The sequence below is a fragment of the Schistocerca nitens genome, chromosome 3 (genome assembly GCF_023898315.1).
Source record: "Schistocerca nitens isolate TAMUIC-IGC-003100 chromosome 3, iqSchNite1.1, whole genome shotgun sequence".
In the NCBI taxonomy this organism is placed as follows: Eukaryota; Metazoa; Arthropoda; class Insecta; order Orthoptera; family Acrididae; genus Schistocerca; species Schistocerca nitens.
Window position 1 is genome coordinate 160,569,658 of NC_064616.1, and position 13,558 is coordinate 160,583,215.

The window sequence follows — 13,558 nt, forward strand, 5'->3', positions numbered from 1 at the left end:
GATTCTGGTAAAAGATTGGCTATCCATTGGTGAGTATCATTTGAGTGTTTGACATTTTTCGAGTAGAACAGAATTGGTTACCAGATTTCATTCACTAAACACCATGAATAAAGCTCTTTAAATTTTACAGTGGGTGTTTATCTCACATGCAGAAAATGTCTGGCCTCCGCCACACTTCTCTCATTCCGGACATCAAAAACATTTTGTACATACACAATGAGTATTTGAAATAGGCAGTTGATCCTGGCGTTGATGCAAGGTTTGTATTGGAGATAATTCACGTACTTGAAAAACCAAGAGTACGCATTCCGAACAAGGTTAGCATTGACTGGCCTCCACTGCAGTACTGAGTGACAGCTAGATTACCATTCTGTGTATTGTGAAGTGAACCATCTCCCCTCTGCTAACGGGATTAATGTGGTATTTGGACAGAGTGCGTGGGAGTCTGCTGGAGCAAGTTTGTCGTCTGGCCTAAACCAATTCTTGTAATTTTTACATTGTAATCGAGGTGATTCTGTCCACTCGTAAAATCAAAATGTGGTGGCAGACTATCCAGATTTATACAAGCAGCCTACCAGCTCAGGTACTTGGCATGACTTCATGTCGTGTGGAAGTTTGTGGATTGAACTGTGACCGAAGTATATGGAAATGATACGCCACATTGTTGGGTACATGTGAATGCTCTGGGTAGAAATTAGAAATCAATATTTCCATGCCAAGATGTTTGTGGCAGCATTAATTGCAGACCTATCATGTACAGCATTGACGAAATTATTGGAATAGCCAGGAAGGTCAGGCATAACAGTGTTACGGTGCTAGCTGTCAATAGCGTTTGTGTGTGCCAGCTGATCATTTGATGGAGCAGAATACAAGAACACGATATGTGTTGCTAATGTTTAGGTTTCAAGTAGGAATAGGGTGCATCTCACTCTCCTATCCAAATGATGAAGAATTATAAAAAAAAACATTATTTCTCAGGTTGATTGCACATAATCTTTATTTAAGCTGGAACTTAAACCATAATTGACATGCATACTTCTTTTGGTTTAAAGAAAGATCAAAAAAAGATTTTACTGCCGTAATGAAACCACCTTGGAAAGGCAACAATCCATCATCACCAACTAGCTTAGTTGAACACATCCAAGGACTTCTCTTATTGTATTCCCCTGAATTACATTGATTTCAAATCCACTACACGGAGGTGAACATTTATCATTTGGAGATTGAGTTAATGACATCTTTGATGTATTGAAGAACTTCAGTAGCCGGCCGAAGTGGCCGTGCGGTTAAAGGCGCTGCAGTCTGGAACCGCAAGACCGCTACGGTCGCAGGTTCGAATCCTGCCTCGGGCATGGATGTTTGTGATGTCCTTAGGTTAGTTAGGTTTAACTAGTTCTAAGTTCTAGGGGACTAATGACCTCAGCAGGTGAGTCCCATAGTGCTCAGAGCCATTTGAACCATTTGAACCAAGAACTTCAGTAGTGTCCTTAGGGAGAACATACTCAAGCGGCTGAACCGTTAGTCTTGGAAATATACATGTTGCCAACCATTCTACATTGCTCATTCAGTTACACTAATGTGCATTTTGGTAACCTGGTATGTTGTGTCACCGCCAGACTCCACAGCTGCTAGGTTGTAGCCTTTAAATCGGCCGCGGTCCGTTAGTATACGTCGGACCCGCGTGTCGCCACTATCAGTGAATGCAGACCGAGCGCCGCCACACGGCAGGTCTAGTCTAGAGAGAGTCCCTAGCACTCGCCCCAGTTGTACAGCCAACTTTGCTAGCGATGGTTCACTGTCTACATACGCTCTCATTTGCAGAGACGACAGTTAGCATAGCCTTCAGCTACGTCATTTGCTACGACCTAGCAAGGCGCCATATTCAGTTACTATAATTACTTCAAGAATGTATTCTGAACACATAATATTGTGTGCCCGCATCTCGTGGTCGTGCGGTAGCGTTCTCGCTTCCCACGCCCGGGTTCCCGGGTTCGATTCCCGGCGGGGTCAGGGATTTTCTCTGCCTCGTGGTGGCTGGGTGTTGTGTGCTGTCCTTAGGTTAGTTAGGTTTAAGTAGTTCTAAGTTCTAGGGGACTTATGACCACAGCAGTTGAGTCCCATAGTGCTCAGAGCCATTTGATAATATTGTGAATCATGTACTGTCAAGAGCGACGTTCATCATTAATGGATTAAAGTTAAGTATTAAACTAATTATGTCCGCTTTCTGTCTGAATTCTCATTCCCTGTCATGTTCCAGACCTCACGTCAGTATAGTTTTCTTCCCTCCTCACGCCAGCCTGAGTGTGCTAAAACGCGTGCATTTCGGCCTCCACTCGTAACACGGTGTTGGCTCTTCTGCTAACACAAAAAAGTAACACTGTGTTTGACGGGATGGGCAACTGTCCCGTTGGTGGGCACGAAAGCAGTTCGGACAGGATTTCAGTATCTGACAAGGGAACCTCCCCATCGCACCCCCCTCAGATTTAGTTATAAGTTGGCACAGTGGATAGGCCTTGAAAAACTGAACACAGATCAATCGAGAAAACAGGCAGAAGTTGTGTGGAACTATGAAAAAATAAGCAAAATATACAAAATGAGTAGTCCCTGCGAAGATAGGTGGCAACATCAAGGATGATCTGAACTTAGCAGCGCCGTGGTCCTGTGGTTAGCGTGTGCAGCTGCGAAACGAGAGGTCCTTGGTTCAAGTCTCCCCTCAAGTGAAAAATTTTTCTTTATTTTAGCAAAGTTATGATCTGTCCATTCGTTCATTGACGTCTCTGTTCACTGCAATAAGTTTAGTGTCTGTGTTTTGCGACCGCACCGCAAAACAGTGCGATTAGTAGACGAAAGGACGTGCCTCTCCAATGGGAACCGAAAACATTTGATCGCAAGGTCATAGGTCAACCGATTCCTCCACAGGAAAACACGTCTGATATATTCTATACGACACTGGTGAGGGCATGTGCGTCACATGACAGGAATATGTTGTCGACCCACCTAACTTGTACACTTGGCGAATGGCTAAAAAGATTCTTCTACATTGCCCGATCTAGGTTTTCTTGTGGATGTGAGAATTACTCCCAAAAAAGTGATGAAAACATAGGAGTTTGTCACATAAACAGCAACAAATGAATCCAACAGTTTCACAGTCGCACAATTTTCCCTGTGCTCTGTCAAAACATGTTTTTAACGTTTTGAAATTTTTCCGTGTGTAGACTGTCAAATCCTGCGTATGTCTAAGCAAATCTGAACATGTCCTGGAATTTTGGAGAGCGAATTTGATTATATGTGAGTGCCTGAACTTTGATAATTGTCTGAAAATAAAAAATAAAATCTTACGCTCGAAGGAAGACTTGAACCAAGGACCTCTCGTTCCGCATCTGCTCACGCTAACCACGGGACCACGGCGCTCCTGGTTTCATATGATCCTTGATGTTGCCTATCTTCGCAAGGACTACTCAGTTTGTATATTTTGCTTATTTTTTTCATAGTTCCACACAGCTTCTTCCTGTTTTCTAGATTGATCTGTGTTCAGTTTTTCAAGGCCTATCCACTGTGCCAACTTATAACTAAATCTGAGGGGGGTGCGATGGGGAGGTTCCCTTGTGAGTGGGTGCCTGGTTTGAAATTAGTTTACTTGCGCGCGAGTGGCGCGGTGTGGCTGGCCGTGCTGGAGGGCTCGTGTTGTGCCGCGCTAACAGTACACACATCCGGGGTCACGTCGAACGCGGAAGTAGCCATGTCTACCGTATCTTGTCTGTCTAGCAAGTCCTCTGCTTCCTGCAAAGACGGGTTTTTAAATCGGAGGATTTGCTCACGGACGCGGTGATCCGCCACATTCTGCACAATAGCGTCTCTAATCATTATATCCGCATATGAACGTCCACACGAGCGTTTAGTTTCTGGGCGGGTGGTGGGAAACAATTTCACGAGCACAAGGTACAACACAACACCCGCGTTGGCAACGAGAAAAGCAAGCCCCTCTGTACCTGGTACGTTGTAAGCTGCGAAGTGTGCCTCGAGCTGGGCGATGTATTCTGGGCAGCGTTCAACGTCTGGATGGAAGGCACGAAATGGCGGCGCCGTCGGTGACGGCGTCGGTACAGGCGGTGGCGTCGGAGGTGCCGAAGTAGCTGCAGTTTGTAGTGTGACCAGTCCATTTATGGCAGCAAGCAGCTGCGGCATTTGCTGAGCCTGAAAACGTACAAGATCGGACAGCGAAGCCTGTTCCTGTAGCGAAGCCATGGTGTACACAGATGAAAGTTTTATAGCAACTGGGGGAAACAGTCATACACCCACACGGTCACATTGTGAAGTCACAAAAAAAAGCTAAAGCAGTACAGAGCAAAAAAAAAAGGAAATGATAGGAGATGAAATGCGGCATCCTCGTCGCCAAAAATTTTGTATCCCGCCTGGGAGGCGGCGCGTGGGTAGGAACGGGAAAAGGTAATACAAGTCGGTACTGCAAGAATATGGTTTACTGGTGCAAAAACAAGGTGATAAACGATTACATAACTTTGTACGTAGGTGCGATGCTGAAGCGAAGTGTTCTGGCTGGCTGCACCTGATCAAATGGGCTGAAGCAGTCGCGGAGCTCGTAGACCTCGACAGCACCGGCTAGACTGCTAGAGGGCCCTGTCGTCTGTGTCTCTCGTAGTACCAACTTGAGAAACTATTCCGTGGCATCGTTGCTATCGATACCACAATCTGTATACTTTAAAGAAAGAAAACTGCAGAGAGCATTTGTTCTGCTCTTCAAGGCTGTCAAATCTTCCTAGTTCCACTTCTTTCTGTACCTCCGTCTCGTATGAGGCTGATATCAAAAAATATCAACCAATTATAGCGTGTCTGAATCTGAAGAACCATCAGCATTACTAGTGTCATCCTGAGTTGTTTTAAGACCCCAGAAGATTGTTAGTAATCAAAACATGACATTCTGACCTCACCTGTACGTCCATCAAAGGATTGTGGCTCATTTTGTGACGTAGGTGGGGTAAGAAGTGTCTATCAACTATAGTCAGATTAAAATTACTTGATAGTTGGTGCTTCATGCTTTGGAGCTGGTTTCCTTCAGAATGTTCAACATCAGGCCCAAAGTGTTTGCTGTTGCAAAACTATCACAACATTTGGTTAGTTCACTTTCAATTCCTTATCCGGCTTTTTTATTGATGTGTTTAGATCATGAATCCTGGGTTTGACCCTTTTATTTCATGTTTCATCTCGCGTGATAACCACACCAAAAACCAATCCCCCACCCCACACGCACTCACACGCACATGTGCGATACTAATGAAAAACACACATTTTATACACAGCACTAGCCACACTAGTGGATCCTTCTGCACGGCATGTGATTCGGTGCCATTTGTTCAGGTGTTAAAATTACAAAGATTGGCTTACATTACATTAGATAAGCTTTACACTGTATTGTGCGACGGCTGGGTCACCGAGGTCAAGGATATAACCAGATGCTCTGTAGTAGGACAGCATAACGCAGTGCTTAGTGTAAAACTATGATGTGGAGATGTCCGTAGGTTCGAACCTCATCAAATAAAGCGACATTTTTTACTTTTGTATCTAATAAAAAGACTCTGATTATTAATGGTATTGATTTAATTGGTTCAAATGTATTTGTTTATTTCTAATACACAGTTGTAATGTTTTCATTATCGTATTAACTCTTCTGTTTTGTCTTATTTATCTTGCTCTCACTCTTTATTCATTTGGAATCTGCATGTGTCGCCTATAATCTGAAACAAAGTGCCAACCGAGACTGCTCATTGATTTTTTCCAATATCTTGTCTCAAAACGCAATTTTCTAATCTTGTTCTTGTTGTCTTCAGTCTGAAGACTGGTTTGATGCAGGTCTTTTAACAACACACAGATACATTTGCTGTCAGCTATAATTTTTCACCACTGAAATTGTATACTGCTTGTTGTTAACTTAAATAATTTACCCTTGCAGAAGAGCAACAATTTACCGACGAAACTAATCGCAAAGTTAATGACTGCCCCGGATCTGCGCCAGGTCGGATTAAAGAAAAATATTGAAGGAATTCAGAGGCAGGCTGCAAGATCTGTTACCCTACCGATAGGTTCGAACAACATGCACGTATTACAGAGAATGGGAACTTAAATGGGACTCCCTGAAGGGAAAACGACCTCCTTTTGAGGAACACTGTTGTGAAAAATTAGGGAACCAGCATTTGAAGCTGAATGCCGAGTTATCCTACTGCCGACAACGTACATTTCACATTAGGACCATGACGATAAGATTAGAGAGATTAGAGCGAGGGACAACAAAGTGTCTATATACCTCTGTACAAACCCTGTTTGCAAGTGGCACAGAAGTGGAAATTGCTAGTCGTGCTACAGGATACCCTCGGCCATGAACCATACGTTGGTTTGCGGAGTATGTATGTAGATGTACAGAAAATGAAAGAACACATATGAAACACCATCCCCTTTATGATGTATGAAATGAGTCTTCTCTACCCTAACTGTTGACTCGACTACCCCCGGTGTTGAGGTCGTCATTGGTGTTGTTACTTTTGGTTGTTATGAGTTCCGAAGTTAAAGATCTCACACGGCTTCCTGTGCACAGTATACACCGAAAGTAACTTGCACGAACAAACACTACAAAGATATTTGTAACTGTTTATGTAAGTTATTCTCTATGTATAGTGTCACTGGAAGTTGTTCGTGGTATTCAACATGTGTGAAACTCTACACAGATGGACCATAAGGGCCGCGCGGGATTAGCCCAGCGGTCTAGGGCGCTGCAGTCATGGACTGTGCGGCTGGTCCCGGCAGAGGTTCGAGTCCTCCCTCGGGCATGGGTGCGTGTGCTTGTCCTTAGGATAATTTAGGTTAAGTAGTGTGTAAGCTTAGGGACTGATGACCTTAGCAGTTAAGTCGCATAAGATTTCACACACATTTCACATTCGAACATTTGGACCATAAGAAAACTTGGTCAACAAAATAAAGCAGAACCTCATATATCCAAAATATTACATAAAAATGGCATAGTAGAAAAAGGAAACATACTTGAAAAGAGAATAATTTCCCAAAACGCGGTGTTTAAAATGTGAATAAAAGAGAATCGTGATTAATAGCAAAGAACTTACTCATTAACAAACACACTGACCTTCCAATATTTTGCCTTAGACAAGCCCAATATGACTGCAATTTTTTTGTGTGTCCCTGGAGTCATCTCTGCCATGGCACCCTCCATTCACGTTACAGCCGTCGTTAACGATGCTTATCGTTGTTTAACTTCCTCTGCTGATCGAACGAAAACTTTGTGCTTCATGCCATCTGTTTGGTGTTTGGTGGAGCGACATCGACGAATGTAGGTTCTGAGACTGATGGCTTGAGAGGTTCTGACCTCTGGGGTTACCTGGAGCAGCATAGTTTCGAGTTTTCTTCTTTCTCTCTTCAACGGCTTTGGGGGATTAGTACTCTCCAAGGACTCACCCTGTCGGGGTATGAACTGCAGAGGAACTGGCAGCCCTTGGACACGAAATGCGTGTCTTCTTCAACCACTCCGTGATAGTGTTCACTATTCCCAAGACCACGAGGTCATTGATCATCCTTTCTTCCTGTCACTGCCAGACATCAGGTTGCTGGTCTGGAGAGAGTCCTGCAAAATGAGCCGAGTCAGGAGTAGATGCTGGAGGACAACACTGCTTCTCAAGCTGGGTGTGGGGAGGTGATGTCCCGAAATACGGTAAACAATAAAGATACTTCCGGTTATATAGCGACAACCGTGGCGGAACACGATAACTTTGAGACGGTATATAAATGATAATACTTTCTCCAGGATTGCTAATATGATACACTAGCGAAGACATTAAGTTGTCTGATTTCTCAATCTTAATTTAGGGAAGCACATTTCGAGGATTGTAAAGGGGGTGGGAAGTGGTATGCAGATTCTGCAGTATGCTTCATTTTTTCCCCTCGCAGTGTGCTCAAGGCAGGGGAGTTATCGGTCATAAAGAAATATCTGAATTTGTGCGGAGAGATTGCTGGGGCCTCACGGCCATCAGCTGATAAGTTTGTTCTTTTCACTGTGCCAGATATCCGTCCTGTGCCACCTACCCTCAGACGGCAAGCAGTCAGACAGACGCCAACCTGCCTCGACAGGCATTTCCCAGAATCTGATAACTACTCGTCATCGTGCACCTGGAGGAAACAGTTCAGGCCTCAGTTGTGTGCTCTTGCTCTGCCTCTGCATGTGATTATTAGTGTGACGAGACTGTCACAAAAATCGTAACAAATCGCTGTAATTCCAGCAGAGACGGTCATAGCATTGGCAGTTTGCTCCATCACTCCTGTTCGACACCAATGCTGCAATAGACACATGCAACAAGTAGGGAAAAAAATTAAACAGTATAACAAGAAAGGGACTGCGTCATTCTACAGTGTGTTGAGGCGTGGGATTTTCCATGTGTCGTTCTGCAGCCACGCGAGTAGCGGATGACTGTTGTTCTAGTTCTGTGCCCTTCGTATCTGTTGTCTCTGCATAATCACGGGCAGTTTCAATGGCAGAGACACTCACCTGCTAATTTGGTATAGTTAATTAGGTCTGGGGAGAGAATCGTATGGGATGGTTTGTAAATGGCTGCACAGTCGGAACCGTGGCTCCAGCTGTAGCACGTCGTCCTGTTAGTGTGGAGTTGTTCAAAGTGCAGTCCCAAATCGCTTAAAGAACTTCCTGTCCGACTGCTGCAGCTAGACACTTCGTCGTCCGGCGACACGACAGTGGTGTCGTGCACGAAATAGCGGTCAAGGGCCGCAGACACCACAGTGGTATCGTGTGCATGGTATCGCTCAGTGGCCGGCGACACGACTGTGGTATCGTGAGCATAGAATCGCACAGTGGCCGGAGACAACACTTTAGTATCTTTTGCATTCTGCAGGCAAAATAAGTTACACACGTCAACAAGTTTTATGTTTTCATAAGTACTTGTGTCCTTTCATCATGGCAGACGAAAGAGACGATACAATTATTTACGATGAATGAGCGGACTTCTTGTCTGACGTTCCGGACGACTTGGCCGATCGGGAAGAAGACATTGGATATCAAAAAAATGAAAGTGAAGCAGAATCGTCGGAAGATAGTGAAATACGTCCGAGAAGAATTCGGCGAATGCTACGGTTGCAACTGATTCGGATGAATCAGACAAAGAAGACAGTGCACAGTGATCAGACTTTGATTTACCGAGGACTAATAATAAATTTGAAGGATCTCCAGGTCCAAACATATTTCCTAAAGATACACAGAACATCGAGGATATTGTAGAATTATATACTGGAAACGATCTATTTGAATATATTAGCAACGAGGCCAAAAAGTACTACAGTCAAAATTGCAATAGAAGGAAGCTGGATTAAAAAAAATGCCAAATTTGTCGAAGTTACGGGACCCGAACTTAGAAAGGGGTTTGGGCTTGCCATCCTTATAGAAATTTCAGACAAAGCAAGGGTTGATGATTATCGGTCAACGAATCCGTTGATAGACACACCGATATTTCGCAAAACGATGTCTCGCAACCGATTCAGACAATTATTATAATTTTTACATTTGTGCGACAACAACAATAAACCGGATAATTCGACCGGCTCTCCAAAGTGCAATTCGTAACTGATGATTTTTCCAGAAAGTTTAGATAAATAAATATTTGGAAGAAATAAATTTCGAGTTACTTACGTATGTTATTCTTCGATATTTCATGAAAGTAGGGGCACGGGGTTGAGAACTTATGAGAACTATAAATTGTTAAGTTTTACTGATCTCATCGATAATCTCCCTATAATGTCAATAACGGCCGACGACAAGCCAAGTAATCCGAATCAGCGCTACCGGCGCCTAGCGAGTCGATTTGTACGAGATGTGCAGGTGGCAAAGTGTAAAGAATGCTATGCGGTGGCGTGTTCGGCGTACGCACGTGATGGTTCGGCAGGCAGGCCTGAACGAACGAGTTGTCGACTGACCGTGTCCCAGACGTGACTGATAGGTGATATGATAGGTGAACGGAAGGGACAGGGAAGCGGTGGTACCAGTCTTGCATGTTCCTTGCCACATATAGTCGGGTGCTGTCCTGCGGTGTGGAACGGCCTGCGTGAGGGGCAGTGCCCAGGCTCCAAAACCGCCCTCGTTTATCTGTAACTGTTCAGACGGTCCCCAGAACATAGGCAACAAGATCACATGTTGCAGGCAATGGCGCCCAAAACGTTCACAATTGGCATTTGTCCGCTATGGTGCTCACCGATACAGTCTTCCCGATTGGCTTTACCACGGCGTTGCCGGAATCTTATGCGGCCATTACTATTGGACGAGTTCAGGTTGTACTTCTCTCAAAACAGTACACTTTTCCACTCAGCATGCTGGTGTCGGTGTTCACGTGCCCATTGCAGTCTGTGCCGTTGGTGGTCCTAGTCAGTGGAAACTGATGCTATGGCGTGCGTGTCACAAGTGTAGTCCCGCTGTTCTGCTCGCCCTCGTAACGTGACGTGTTTTAGACCACTGCTTATGACAAGGGAATTTTCGCGGGACGTTGACAGGCGAAAAGGCATGCAATGAAAACAATTTGTGCGAAATATAGTGTTTCGAAATGGCTCACAATCCCCGTGGACATATGAGGTATGTTAATGGTGCGACAAAGGATAGGAGAAATGTACATCAATGGCAATACGAATAACATGAGGTGCTTCATGTACATTCCATGAGTATGTTTCTCCTATATTAAACGCACAGCAACAGACGTAAGAGCTACAAAGACTGTATTATTTGGATCTATGATGTGTCAAATGGTTCAAATGGCTCTGAGCACTATGGGACTTAACATCTGTGGTTATCAGTCCCCTAGAACTTAGAACTACTTAAACCTAACTAACCTAAGGACATCACACACATCCATGCCCGAGGCAGGATTCGAACCTGCGACCGTAGCAGTCGCGCGGTTCCGGACTGCGTGCCTAGAACCGCTAGACCACCGCGGCCGGCTTATGGTGTGTCCATGACTTACATTGCACAGAAACAAAATGTTTCTGCTACGTATTTCTTTCTTCTTGCAGTACAGACATTTCCGTCAGCATTCCTTGCATATTATGTCCAAATCTTAATGCTATGATCCTCGTCAGGATCATGAGTTGTATTCCAAATCAGACTATACACAAATGAAACGTCGGGCATACTCCACTCATACATCATAGTAACAAATAAAAATATATCACACAAACCCCATACAACCTACATTAGTCCACTGCGTTGTAATGTGGTTGGAGAAGGCAATGCTGTAGGCAAAGCGGCTGGTTACACCACTCGATTCACAGTGAGAAGCATCGCAGATGTCAGCTCTAGCAAAGTTGATTTGCAATACATTGCGGAATGACGGAGACATGTCCTGTGCCACATATACAGACGCTTTTCATGCAAGGCGAAGCACAAGTTGATATTGTGGTGCTCAGAACTGATAATGTGCAAAAGAATGCACTCTGAAAATGAAGGGTTTGTCATGCAGATTCATAGTATGACTCCCATCAACACATATGTACCCCCCATTCGGTTTGCCAACAGTTTATATTGGCAATAGAAGTACACGTCCAGAGGCTGGCAGTACTTCGTAGCTTTCAGTCTACAACTGCATATCCCTGTAACCAAAGGCTTTGGTTATAAAACTTGTCTGTTTGTCCTGACCACGAATCCAACAACAGAATGACAGGTGTCGTTGTTTCCGTTTCCAATACCTTTCACATCCAAGACACAACAAGTGTTGTAGTCACCGTCCAACTAACAATGCAGTCACATTCTATGTTCAGTGGTTTGTTCCATTGTAGTGCTTGGGACTCGCGTTTGCTAAACTTGCCACATTATTCCTGAATGCAGGTATACAATTTCTTCATAATGTGTCTGACGTGGACAAAAGCACTTGAATTTTATAACAGTGGAAAATACATGTGACAGTAGCATGACGACTTCAGTTGCCTTCACTCCAGCCACTGACAGTGTCCGATTTACTGTGAGTTCATACTCAATCAACTCTGGTCGGTATTGAACACTGCATCGGCATCAGTGCCATTGGCAGTAATATAATCCGTCACCTTTGGCTCAAACTCCTGGGCTTTTTCTCACAGTGATGTCCATCCCCTTAGGGGGCTCGCCACTCTTTGGCGTGTTCGTGATTGTCAACCACGGGGCCCCAGCCTTTGCAGCATTTTTCCCCTTCCGTCCCGCACATCTATCCTCTTGCTATTCTGTTTCCCCTCCCTTGGGGAACATGTCAGGGATATTTTTGGGAATGTCTGCATTCTGTCGCTGACGTCAGGACAGTCTTACGTTTGTTTTTCCCTCCCTTTTCCTTTCTTTGTTTCCCTTCTCCTCTCGTTCCTATGCTTCGGCGTTTGAGGATCCTCTTTTTCTTCTTCCTCCCTGCTGAAGGCCAGTCCACGCGTCTGACGCCCTGGGTAACGCCCCAGCCCCAGGTCGACAGGTAGAGTTTTAACATACCCCCTGGTACAGGCCAGGCCCAGGGTGGTGTGATTGCCTGAGCTGTAACCTTCCCAAATTGCCGATTGGTCCTTCTGTCTGTTGTTCAGGAGGTGTGACCTGAGGTGTGAACAATCTCTTAAGGTGGGTGTGTCCCCTTGTGAAGGGGGCCCCCAGTTGGAAGGAGCGCGCCATCGGAGACGTTGGCAATCATGGGGGATTTTCTCGGGATGAGTCAATCATTTTCCCACCCAACGTCTACAAAATGTAAACGTAATGAGGCTAATGATGCAAAGACTCTTCCCACTGCACCACTGTTCCTCGTGGTCTCACGTACAGAAGCCGATCAGTCCTTTGCCATGGTAAATCCGTTTACTATTCAGAAGGTGTTGCTGCAGTTGCAGCCCTTGTGAAATCCTGCTCTTGTTTACGGAATGGCACTTTGCTTTTGGAGACCACTTCTGATTCTCAAGTACAACTACTGTTTGCTGCTTCGCTTCTCCATGGTTACTCTGTTCGTGTCGAGGTTCATAGAACTTCGAATTCTTCCTGTGGTGTAATTTACACCAAGCTGTGCGACAGTCTAACCAAAGCCGAAATCCAATCTTACCTCTCCGATCACGGTGTCATTGCCCCAATGTGCTGCTACCAGTGTCACCGCTTCAACCACACTAGAACGTCTTGTCGACACCCAGCCAAATGTGTAACCTGTGGTAGGGATGCACACGAGGGCGTTTGTCCGCCTCCTTCTTCTCATTGTATCAACTGCAACGGTGGCCAAGCCACCTCTTCTCGGGATTGTCTCCTGTATCTTGATGAGCAGGCTGTCCAAGAAATTCGGGTAAAGGGAAAGGTGCCTTACCCAGTAACTCGCATGTTACTGGCTAGTGGTAAACCCTGTGTTCTCACGTCTGGTACCTATAGTTCTGTTCTTGTTACCCCTCGCTCCATTAAGGACATGGCCACGCAGACATGCGACCTCAAATTCAGCTCTGAGGTAGTGAAATCGCCCAGTGTGAAGGTAGAATCGCCATCCTCCAGTCCCGCTGTGCCACAACCCATCAAACT